Source organism: Nuphar pumila, chromosome 5, assembly GCF_984573655.1.
Source record: "Nuphar pumila chromosome 5, dmNupPumi1.hap1.1, whole genome shotgun sequence".
Classification (NCBI taxonomy): domain Eukaryota; kingdom Viridiplantae; phylum Streptophyta; class Magnoliopsida; order Nymphaeales; family Nymphaeaceae; genus Nuphar; species Nuphar pumila.
Window position 1 is genome coordinate 105,113,552 of NC_143253.1, and position 12,344 is coordinate 105,125,895.

The 12,344-nt window shown below is 36.3% G+C and overlaps 1 pseudogene; it reads right to left on the bottom strand.

Moving 5' to 3' along the window:
• Positions 1 to 2,135: 2,135 nt before the first annotated feature.
• On the bottom strand, positions 2,136 to 2,714 carry LOC149837999 (benzyl alcohol O-benzoyltransferase pseudogene; annotated as a pseudogene).
• Between the last annotated feature and the right edge of the window lie 9,630 nt (positions 2,715 to 12,344).

The window sequence follows — 12,344 nt, forward strand, 5'->3', positions numbered from 1 at the left end:
CACGATAGAAATTTTGTGGCAATTTCTCATCTTTAGGCAACATACTCTTCACAATCATGCACAAACGGTCAAAACATGATTGACTCAAATTATACTCGGACTTCAAATTCATTAGTTGAAGAACTGCAGACAAGATAGTGTGACTCTCACAACCGTTCCAAAGTGGCTCATCAGCATCTTTAAGTAAATCATAAAATCTACTAGCTGCATCGTTTGGTGATTCTTCATCTACGACAGTTCTTACATCACTAGAACTCATAGCAGAACCCAGTTCTGTTCCTGCAGCATCAAATATCAAATTCGTATATGGATTATCGTGCACCACATTCACCCGTGCATCAAAATCGTTTCTAAATTCTTCTCCATGAAACGCCCAGTTCTGATAATCACTCACAAAACCCTTCCTGTATAGGTGATGTCTAACGCCATGAGGTTCTACAAATCGATTATTCTTACAAATCTTGCAGGGACACCTAATCCGACTTGTGGGATCTACCGTACTGACACTCGCCGTTGCAAATTCAATAAAACTATCGACACCATCCATATATTCATGCGATAACTCATTGTCCACTATCCTACGGTACATCCATTCACGTTTTGCAGTCATTCTGTCGTATGATGTTACGAATAGTATCCTAACGAATTAAGAAAAAAACAATCAGAATGCGACGATGAAGAAAATATCAAATTTATCATGCAATATACTATGTCAAACAATAACAAGAATTTTGATGCATGCATTGATAACTTAATATTTTCATGTGCAAACTATTAATGACATGATACAATCATTTGAAGCATGCTTTTATTATAAAATTTCACATGGAAGTCAAAATCAAATTGAAAGTAACTACATGCAAGCATGGATACAATTACATCAAACATTGCAATACATCATAATCATTCATATCAAATAAATGGCAAACATGTACATGCAGCAAACACACTTCAATATCTCACTAACTACTACCATGCTTAGCATGGACTCCGTACTCCAAAAATAAGAACACTTCCATATTTCTACATTAAAATCATGCTCAGCATGATCTCCGAACTCCAACAAAGCAGTCCTAGATATCAACAACTAAGTGAGTGTGTGAACAATAAAGTGCTGCATTCAATAAATTAAATAACATGTGATACGTTTGCATCACTTACTCACCACGGGTATTTACCCGATTTGCATTGTTTTTGTCATTTACTTACCACAGGTGGCCGAGCACGAGTTGGTTCCGTTGAAAAATCTGCACAAAAACAAAACAAATTAAGTAACAAACTAACTAATCATGAAACAAGATGAAACACTAACTAAAAAAATTAAAACAAATTAAAACAACTCTAACTAATTGAAAGAAGAGAAAAGAAAAATAGTATATATGTTAAGCCAAATCTAACTAGAAGATGCTAATTTAACAAACCAGCTATAACATGTTGAACCAGTCGACTAACATAAAGTCATAGACAATTTCTAATCTGAACTACTTAGCAAAGGAATAATAAATCAATCAATTAGTTTACTAGAAAAGATGTGAACTCCGTTTAACCACCACTATCATAAAGAATTCAAATAGCCCTAATCTAACTAACTGATTGTGAGAACATTAAATACCAATCTATCTAAGAAAAATATAATTATAAAAGACTAATAGATTGAAATACTCTAACTAACCAGATTTCAAGAAAACAAATTGAAGTAAAACTAACTACCAGTAGACATTAACAAACTAACAAATTGAACAACATGGACAACTTGTATATATACATTACAAAAAAAATTTCAACTTAAAATCCATATGGACAACATATATGCAAACTACACTTAAAACCATATGGACATCTTATATACACATATTACAAATTTTTTTTCAAGCTAATCACATGGACAACATAGGGATCACATAATAACTTTTTTTTTTTTAAAAGAGATCACATGGGCAGCATAGGTATCCATAACAAAAATTCTTTTCAAAACAGATCACATATGCAACGTAGGTATCTCATAACAAATTTTTTTTAAAAAGAGATCACATGGGCAGCATAGGTATCCATAACAAAAATTCTTTTCAAAACAGATCACATAGGCAACGTAGGTATCTCATAACAAATTTGTTTGGCAATGAATTGATCTTTGTTCACAAAGCAGATAAGATAAAAACAGGTTCTGTGGACTTTTGATCCGGGGCGGGTCCGTACAGCATCTTTTTGAGCTCCCGTTCAAAGATCTTCATAGCTGGAGCAGGCAAGGAAATCGGGATCACCATCCCTTCTCCCCCTTCGTTATTCTTGGAGTTGACGTAGAAGCTAACCAAGCCGGGGATTGGGCCGTCACTGCCCTTGGCTGGACCGCCGTACACCGGCATTCCCCAGCCGAGGTCCAGCTCGCTGAACCCGGCATGCCTGATGTCCGAGACCACGAAGGTGCGGACCACCGTGATGTTAGGCCGGCCCTTGAGCACCATGAGGTCCGCCACTGACCTCATGTACTCGTCTGTCACCTCCTCCTTGGCCTTCTTCACGAGCTCCACCGCATAACCTAGTGGGTTCGCACAGAGCTTCGCCGCTATCGAGACAGCTGCCGGGATTACTATCAGGCATTGCCGTAGTACCCCTGCGGCAGCGGCGGAATGTACCGGGACCGCGCGTTGAAGATGCACAACAGGCGAACCTCCTCCTCCGGATCGGGCTGGAGGCCGGCAGTGCGGCACCGCCATAGGCAGGGGGTCGACCCCCCTTGCCGGAAACGCAGGGGGTCGACCCCCCCTGCCGGAAAGCACGGCAGGGGGTCGACCCCCCCTGCCGGAAAGCACGGCAGGGGGTTAAACCCCCTCCGTTTCCGGCAGGGAAGGGGCGTACCCCCTGCGTTTAGAAGAAGAAGAAGAAGAAGAAGAAGAAGAAGAAGAAGAAGAAGAATATTACCTGCGCTTCGCCGGACGGTGGCGGGAGGTTGACGGGGAGCGGCAGCTGGCGAGCGCCGGCTGGCGAGCGGTGGACGGGGAGCGGCGGCTGGCGAGCGGCGGTGGCCGGACGGTGGCGAGAGCCGACGGGCGGGAGGGAGCAATACAGAGAAACAGGGAAAAGAGAAAGAGGGATGGGATTAGGGATTTACGCGATATTTAGCGATGGCTTAGCGACGGAAACATTCCGTCGCTAAACCGTCGCTAAATCAAAATACAAAAACCGCGACGAAATATATACTGTCGCTAATCCGTCGCTAATGAGCGACGGATTAGCGACGACAGAGTTCCCTCTCTAAATCCGTCGCTAAAATGGTGTTCTTGTAATCAAAAGTAGCGACAAAAACATGCAGTCGCTAATCCGTCGCTAAGTAGCGACAGATTAGCGATAAAAGTCGTTTCTTCGCTAATCCGTCGCAAATTAGCGACAGATTCTATCTCTAGCTAATCTGTCGCTAAGTAGCGACGGGAAAAATCCGTCGCTAATTTCCGTCGCTAATTAACAATTTTCTTGTAGTGTTAATGCCCTATGATTTTCATGTATCTATGTTAACTGTCAAAGTTTTTTTTTATTACTATGTATGTTTTTTGTCATGTTGTACATAACCTTATTATGCATTGGACATAATAATTGAAATTTTGAATGGAGACAAGAATAACAATTTTAGGATTTTAAGTGGTCCAAGTGGAGCCATGAAAATATGCTTATTGGTTTTTTTGTCACACAATTTATTAAATATATGTATACGTTAAACTTGTTAGATTTGTATTGTTTGATGATTCAAACTTATAACCATGTCATTGTGTAGTTGCAACTATGCAACATGATGTTTCATTTGCATGTCTTGTTGGACCTTGATGGCATGTAAATGTGGCATTTATTTTTGTTTGCATGAATTTTAGTAATGTTTTGTATACAAGACCTTTGAATGCATGCATATGGCTGATGAGATAAAAAAAAATTACAAAGCTAATCTTATTGACTTATTTTGTTACTATTTCTATATTTTTGTAATGTTTTGTATATATGACCTTTGAATGTTTTAAAAGAGGCTTTTAAATATTTTGTATGCAATATTATTTTGTTATTGTTGTTCATGTGACAATTTAAATGTGTTAAAGACCATTAAGATGACTCTATATTGTTATTTTTATTTATTTGGTTGAACTAAATGTTACACTACTCTTTTTTCCTCCATTTTTTTTGGATTAGATAAACAGAACCAGTAGGTTATATCATTTATTTAATAATAATTTATGTTGATGTTTGATGAGATAAATAGAACTAGTTTCATTGTTTAATTTTGTTATTACTATTAGTGAAGATATTGTTTATGCGGATAAATATTTTATTTTAACTTCAATACATTTTTTTAAATGAAATAACCCTATAGTAGGTTATACCATTTTGTTACTACTTGTTATAAAATTAACAAATGTAATGTCCATTTGCTATGACTCAACACTACTTGAATTCAAAAAGATCAAGCCACTCATAATGTCACGAGTTTGAGTTGAGCTAATACAATCTCATTAAATGAACAACCTTCATGATCTTGTTAGTTCAAGCTCAAGCCAAGCAAAAACTTGGGTTGTTTAATTGATCAAATTGTTCATGAGATGAGTAAAAACACATGATGTTCGTGATAGAGTCAAGCTAAGTTTGGTTGAAGGTGAACACGAGTCAAATTTGAGTTATTTGAGGTGTTTAATGAGCTAAGCCCAAATACCTTTCGTTTAGTTCATTCAACTTGTTTATCTGCCCTACCTACCTCCAACCTATCAGTTTTTTAAAGGAGTTTTTCATGTTTTTCTTAAATCAACCATACATATGTGTTCTACATACTTGATTTCATAGGAATCGACTCTTAGATTGCCCAATTGCGATACATGAGTAGGTTTTTATAAGGTTTAAAATTTTCATAAATACACAACCCATGAATTTCCATTTTTTTATCAAAAAACATTATTCAAGTGTTGTTTCCTAACCAATCGTTCATGTTGAACACATCTGCAGAGTCAAATTTGCGAAAAGTAACCTGAAAATACTTGTTCACTCACAGGTAGGCCAAACAAGTGGTAAACAACTACCACTTTCCTTATATATGAGAAAATATTTCCTTATATATGAGAAAATATATGGTGGTTTTGTACCATGATACCATATAGTGGTACACACTTTTGTTTGCAGAGATCTAGCTATCAAATTGCAAATCTAACCGTATAAATATGTTTATCATGATTTATTTACTATATTAGAAGGTTTTATCAAGTTTAATACACCATAGGATTCCATTTTTTAGATGGTGAAAATCAATGACTCACAATTAATGAAAATAAAAGTGGTCTAAAAATAGTATAAAACATTATATTTGAATAAATTTTAACACATGAAAATAGTAAATAGATCAGGATAAATATGATCCAATGGTTATATTTTACTTTTAAAGCTTAAATCTATGTAAATCAATTGAGTATCACCATAAAGGCATTATATATATATGTGTGTGTGTGTGTGTGTGTGTGTGTGTGTGTGTGTGTGTGTTGAAGGGGGACCGTCCAACCAAAGAAAGGTCTAAAATCTACAATCAACGATAATCGGCGGTGTTCCTTCTTTAATGATCGAGTTTTTCTTCGATCGGACTTTACATATTGGATTTTTATCATTCGCTTAGTGAGCGACATATTTTTTAGTATGAATTTTTTATGTTTGGATGTATTTTTTAAAGCGCTAAAAATCAATGGCCCACGATACTTTTTATTATAAAGTTTCAAATGCATTGTGAGCCATCAAATTTTCACATTTCAAAAAAACATGTCTATGTCATAAATTCCTCGTGTGAAGCATATTTCTTATTAAACAAATTACAAAGAACAAAAATATAGGGTCCAATCGATAAGATGCTCAAGCATTGAATAAAGGGAGTCGTCTGATCATCATTAGTTGTAGATTTTAGACCTTCTTTTGATTTGATGGTCCCCCTTTCATATATATATATAGTCACTAGCATATGTTAACTGAAACATGAGAACTAGAAGTATAGGCATTTTCAGCACTTTTTTCCAAATCCAACCATGTGGATGTGCTTGGCATGATGAATTTGCTAGGAATCAACAATTAGATCGTGTATTTTTTATGAAAAAATATGATTTTTGAATGCTTGAATATTTATGAGCCATTGATTTTAAAGTCTTAAAAAAATGCCTTTTATGCATCAAAATCAAATGATTCAAGAGCGGGTTCTTATAAAACCAAGCATGTAGATCACATCTGTAAGAGAAAAGAATAAAAAAAACATGAAAAAATGTGGTTCACACATTAGTTCTCATCTTTTCAGTTCTCATATTCTAGCAACTCTCTCTCTCTCTCTCTCTCTATATATATATATATATATATATATATATATATATATATATATATGTATGGTGATAATGATGGTACATAAACTATTGGTATAAATTGCCTTTATTTCATATTTTTTGATCTTTTTTATAAATCAAATCATATGGTTGTGATTTATAATATTTAGTAATAAATGAGTTTTGAATCATGTGATTGCAATTGTAAGCCATTTTTTCTAGAGCATCAAAAATTGATGGCTCAAAATATATAAAAATTTAACAACTCAAAAAATCATATTTTTATATAAAAAATATTAAAAATATGATCTAAGGTTGAATCCTTAATGAACAAACCATGTTGAACATGTTTATGTGGTTAGATTGAATTGAAGCAACTTGTATCCATGATTTCTAGCTCAATAGTCATGTACCTTTATTAGTACCATATATATATATAGTGATGAGTGGCTTCTAAACCATTTACACCTGAGATACTTCTAAAATCAAAGTTATGCATGTTTTTTGCTTAATTCTAACTTGTATATGCATTCATTACTTGTATTCATTAAAAAATCATGTTTTGGGTTGAATAAATTTGATAAGAAACCTTGATTTATATTTCACAAAGTTTTTGCCCAATATATGCTATCAAATTTTGATTGCTCTGGGTGAGCATCTAAAAGCCAAAAACACCCAATATAATGCAGTTTTCTACTAAGCTATAGAGAATACATATATGAGTTTGAATTAAGTAAACACCAAAACTTTGTTCCTTTGAAGCTGTTTATGATGGTTGGGAGCTGCTCTATCAATAATATGTACAATTTAGTAAAAAATGCCATGATTTTCATTTATTTTGTTTTGTGAAACTTAACATTATGAATGTTATACACATGGGTTTCTTAAACTGGTTCTGAGTGTTTAAAAGACCAATGTCTCACAATATACTAAAACTTGATGACTAATAAGAACATGTTTTCACGTCAAAATGATAAATCAAGGTTTATCTTGACAAATAAGCTATAAACGAATGCATCTATAGGTTAGATTGACTAGACAAAGCCTACACTTATGATTTCTAACTAAATAATATGATATAGTAGACAATAGAATATATACATTAGCTACAAATGAGCAAACCTCTCTCACTCTTTGTTTTTCTCTTTTACAATTTGAACTCTATAAATATGATCTACGTGATCCATTTAGTGTAGATTCATGCATGGAATGTTGGGTTCTGATGTTTGAGGATGGTTTTCCGGCAATATAAAAATTTATGATCACAAATGCAGCAAGACTCGACACAACCTTTTTTTGGAAGGGGGGGGGGGGGGTGATTAAAAAAACACAGAATGCAAGTTTCGCTTATTAAAATTGACTATGCTGAACTCATATACAAAATCATTGGATTCAGTCAAAACAGCTTACACCATGATATCCTAGGTCATGTGTACATACAGGCTATTGTAGCAAAGGTACTCTCTCTCTCTCTATATATATATATATATTCAGCATAGTCATATGCTACCCTAGTGGGCAAGAAATCCGCTTGGTGGAACTCAAAAGGGGAGGTGACTGACCAAATTTGACCTCATGGATGTGTTCTGCATGGTCAAAATAATAGGATAGACCCTAGAATCATAGTATTTGACGTAAAAACATGTTTTTTGATAATTGAAATTTTGGTATAGTAGGTTTTTTATTTTCAGCCCTCATAAAATCTGGCATATACATCAGAAAAACATGATCCAAAAGGTTAGTTTCTACGAAACTGAATATGTTATATCATATCTTGAGTGTCAGATGTGAAAAAAAGATTAAAAAATAAAAAAATTATACTTTTTCAATGAGATTACTTACCAAAGAGGGTAAGACATTACCCATATATATATATATATATATATATATATATATATATATATATATATATATAGAGAGAGAGAGAGAGAGAGAGAGAGATCATCAAGCACCTAAAATGTCCAACGAAAATTGGGCCTTTTTTTTGTTTCACACTCTTTAATGGTGGTCATGAACCACTTAAAGGGTCATTTTTTAAATTTTTTGGTTGTGATGAAAACCCATTCATTGATATATATATATATATATATATATATATTAAAGCAATTTTTTTATTTTTTATTTTTTGTTTTTTAGAACTGACGCCATGGATGTGTTTTTACATTTTTTTAGTAGGAAACAGCTTTTGAAACACCAGAATCCTACATGTATACAAGTTTCTCTGGCGATGAAAAAATAGATGGCTATAAAAGCATGATTTTTTTGACTCATAAACATGGGTTTTCATTGAAAAAATATTATCCAAGGGTCAATTCTCACTAAATCGTCCACACGAACACGTCTGAGGTAGATTAAGTCAAAACAATATGGATCATGAGATTACAACTATATTGTAGGTGTTTCCTTGTGACTTACATTGTAAAGTTGCATCTAGAGTCTGTTTTGCTCTCGTTGAGTCTGATGTAAGCTGCCCAGTTCAGGTTAATCAATACCCCGAAGGGGCAACCCATATACTTGAACTGTAAGAGGCCTACGGGCTAAATTGTGAATGAATTAAATGTGTTGAGCTTTCTTTTGTTCACCCTCGTTGTTATTGCTTCTTATGATTACAATTTTTCTCCCTCTATTCTCTTTTGCACTCTGATTACAAGCTTCCGCAACTGGCAAGCGAGCGATAAGTAGGCTTGCGATGATAAGAGAGGATTACCGCACTGTGTTGGCCTATTGAAGTAAATAAGCCCAAGGCAAGTGGTACAAGAGCTTGTTCTCATGCTAAGGAAGGGTCTCTGAAGTCGGTGTAGACAGATGCCCCGGCAAGGTACGATTTGTGATCAAGACATCATGACGCCCTATCAAAACTTGTGTAACACCAAAGACAAGACGGTTATCAAAGCTGAGGAGATTGGTTCACCTCAGAGCCAAGAGCAGATGGCTGCAACTATCAACAAGCTGGTGAAAGATGTGACTTTGCACGAAGAAGCAATTTCATGCGCAGTTGAATCATTCAGTAGACTAATAGATGTGGTGGCGAACCTGCAAGAGCAGGTGATCTTACTGACGAAACAAGTCGTTTCGTTGACGACAATAGTGGCCGACTTGCAGACTGAAGTAGGGGAGCTTCAGTTGAAAAACCATATATTGAAGCGGGCAGTGACCCTAAATGGGAGAAATGGTGAGAGGCCATCAAGAATTGATGTGTCAAGACCAGCGAAGTTTAATGGATCTCATGACAGAAAGGCTATTGAAAACTTCTTGTTCCAAGTAGAAGACCACTTGGATATTCAGAATGCGATAGTTGAAGATCTCAGGATTAAGGCTGCAGCAACTCTACTGGATGGAGATGTTATCACTTGGTGGAGACGAAAATGTAGTGACATGAAGAGGGGTCAATGCATGATAGATACTTTTGATGACTTCAAAATAGAACTGCGCAACTACTTTATGCCGAATAATATACAAAAACAAGCTTACAAGATGATGTCAGATCTTAAACATTCTGGTTCGTTGCAAGACTATGTCAGAACGTTTTAGAAGCTTATGTCATGAGGTGTTTAACATGCCAAATGAGGACAAGCTCGACTGATTCATTGTGGGACTTTAGCTATGGTCACAGTCCGAAGTGGAAAGGAGCAACCTTAGTATTTTGGAAGATGTATACATGATGGTTGAGTGTTTAGCTGACACTCTACGCAATCTCTTCACCCCATCAACCAAGATCGAGAAGAAGTCTGACCACGGAGGCAAGAAGGATAAGCGATGTGACAACAAAGATAAGGCATCGATATTCTATCAATTTGATAAAAAACAAAACTCCAAGAAGTATAACAACAACAACAAGGGAGCATTTGTTACTTGTTGGTTCTATGGCGATAGGCATATTGTCAGGCAGTCTCTAAAATGCCTTATAAAGGACAATGAGCAAGTCAATGCAGTGCAAGCAAAATGCAGTGATACTGAGACCATGCAACCAAAAATGGAGGTCATGCGATCGATTAATGCAGCTAGAAGTTGTATAGCTGAAAACATGTAGGTCAGTAAGGAACTCATGTACCTAAAAATCATTACGAATGAAAAAACTACTTCAGCAATGGTAGACTCCCAGGCCACACACAATTTTGTCTCGCAAAAAGAGGCATAGTGGTTGGGCTTGAAGCCCAGGCCAAAGCAGAGGACCATCAAAATGGTAAACTCTGAGGCCAAGCCCATCCTTGGTGAAGCAAGAGATGTGGCTATCCAAATTGAAAGTTGAGCTGGCAAGGCCAACTTTTCTGTGGTGCTTCTAGACGATTTTAAGATAATTTTGGGTATGGAGTTTCTGCGCAACCAGAATATGATGATGATGCCAAAGTTTAACTCGTTGACGATTATGGGGCCAAACCTATCACACACAGTTCAGCTCCTTACTCAGAATGTCAAGACTTCACTGTTATTGACAATGCAATTGAAGAAAGGTGTCAAGCGTGGGGAGTAGACATTCTTAGTTGTCGTGCGTGTAGAAGAAGGGAAGGTGCAAGCAGCAGTGCCGCCGACCCTAACTCCACTGTTGGCAAAGTTTCAGGAGGTGATGCCCCCAAAATTGCTGAAGCGTCTACCGCCAAGATGCGAGGTCGGCTATAAGATTGTGTTGACCCTAGGAGCGAAGCCTCCCGCAATGGTTTCATACCTTATGGGGTAAGCTGAGCTAAAAGAGTTGCACAGGAAGCTGAACAAGATGTTGGATACAGGCATCGTTCATCCATCAAAAGCACCATTTGGCACCTCAAACATATTTCAGATGAAACATGATGGCTCCAAGCGGTTATATGTAGACTACTGTGCGCTAAACAAGGACGCGGTAAAGAACAAGTACTTGTTGCCACTAATAGCGGATTTGTTCGATCAATTGAGTAGTGTCTGAGTCTTTTCAAAGTTAGACTTGAGATCGGGTTACTGGCAGGTGAGGATTGCAGATGATGATGAGCTGACGATAACTTGTGTCACCCACTATAGTGCTTACAAATTCTTAGTAATGATATTTGAGTTGATGAATATTTCAGCCATGTTCATGACCCTAATGAATCAGAATTTCAACCCTTAGACAAGTTTGTGATAGTTTACTTGGATGACTTCGTGATCTATAGTAGCAACATGGGAAAACATGTCGGGCACTTGCGAACAGTGTTTGAGGTGCTAAAGGTAAATGACCTCTGTGTTAAACAAGAGAAGTGTCTCTTCGGTCAGGAGGAGATCAACTTTCTCGGCCACGTTGTGGGGCGTGGTGTGCTGCGTATGGATGGGCAAAAGATAAGAGTCATCTAGGAATGGGTTCTGCCAAGCAAAGTGTCAGAGTTGCGGTCATTCCTTGGTTTAGCGAATTTTTATCAATGATTCATTGAGGGTTACTCCCTCATTGCTACGCCCCTCACTGTTATCATCGTAAAATTTTTTCCCTCCCTCTACGAGAGAGAGAAATGATTCTGCAAGTCAAACTCGGCCAAAGTTTTTGAAAATGGTTTCAAAAATTACTCGCCTCTATTTTGAAAATTTATAAGAAAAATCTGTGGAATGGGATCCGCCTGTCGGTACGAGGTTCGATCGTTTCTGACACCTTTACCAGGGGTAATCGAACCAAGGATCAATTATGCACTTTAACTAAGTTAAATTATCTAAATAATGCTCTATTTTCCTATAATGCACAAAGAATCAGGCATGTGCTATAGAATTTTAAAAAGATGCAAGTTTGAGAAATATGATGTTTGCTTGGAATGTTGAAATGTGCTTGGAAAATATTTGGAAGATACTTTGGAAAATCATTGAATTTCATTGAAAATCAAGAATTGCATTGAAAAATAAATCTTGGATGAAAATGGGTTTTCAGGAAAACTTAAACTTTGAGATAATCGATTTTGAGATTTGGACTACTTTTCTGAGAAAAATGATTTCTAAAATGGATTTGAGAATTATGAGAAAAATCAATTCCATAAGTAATTCAAGGACTTTGGGAAAATTGATTTCTAAAAACTTGAGATTTTAAAATTTGAGAATGTT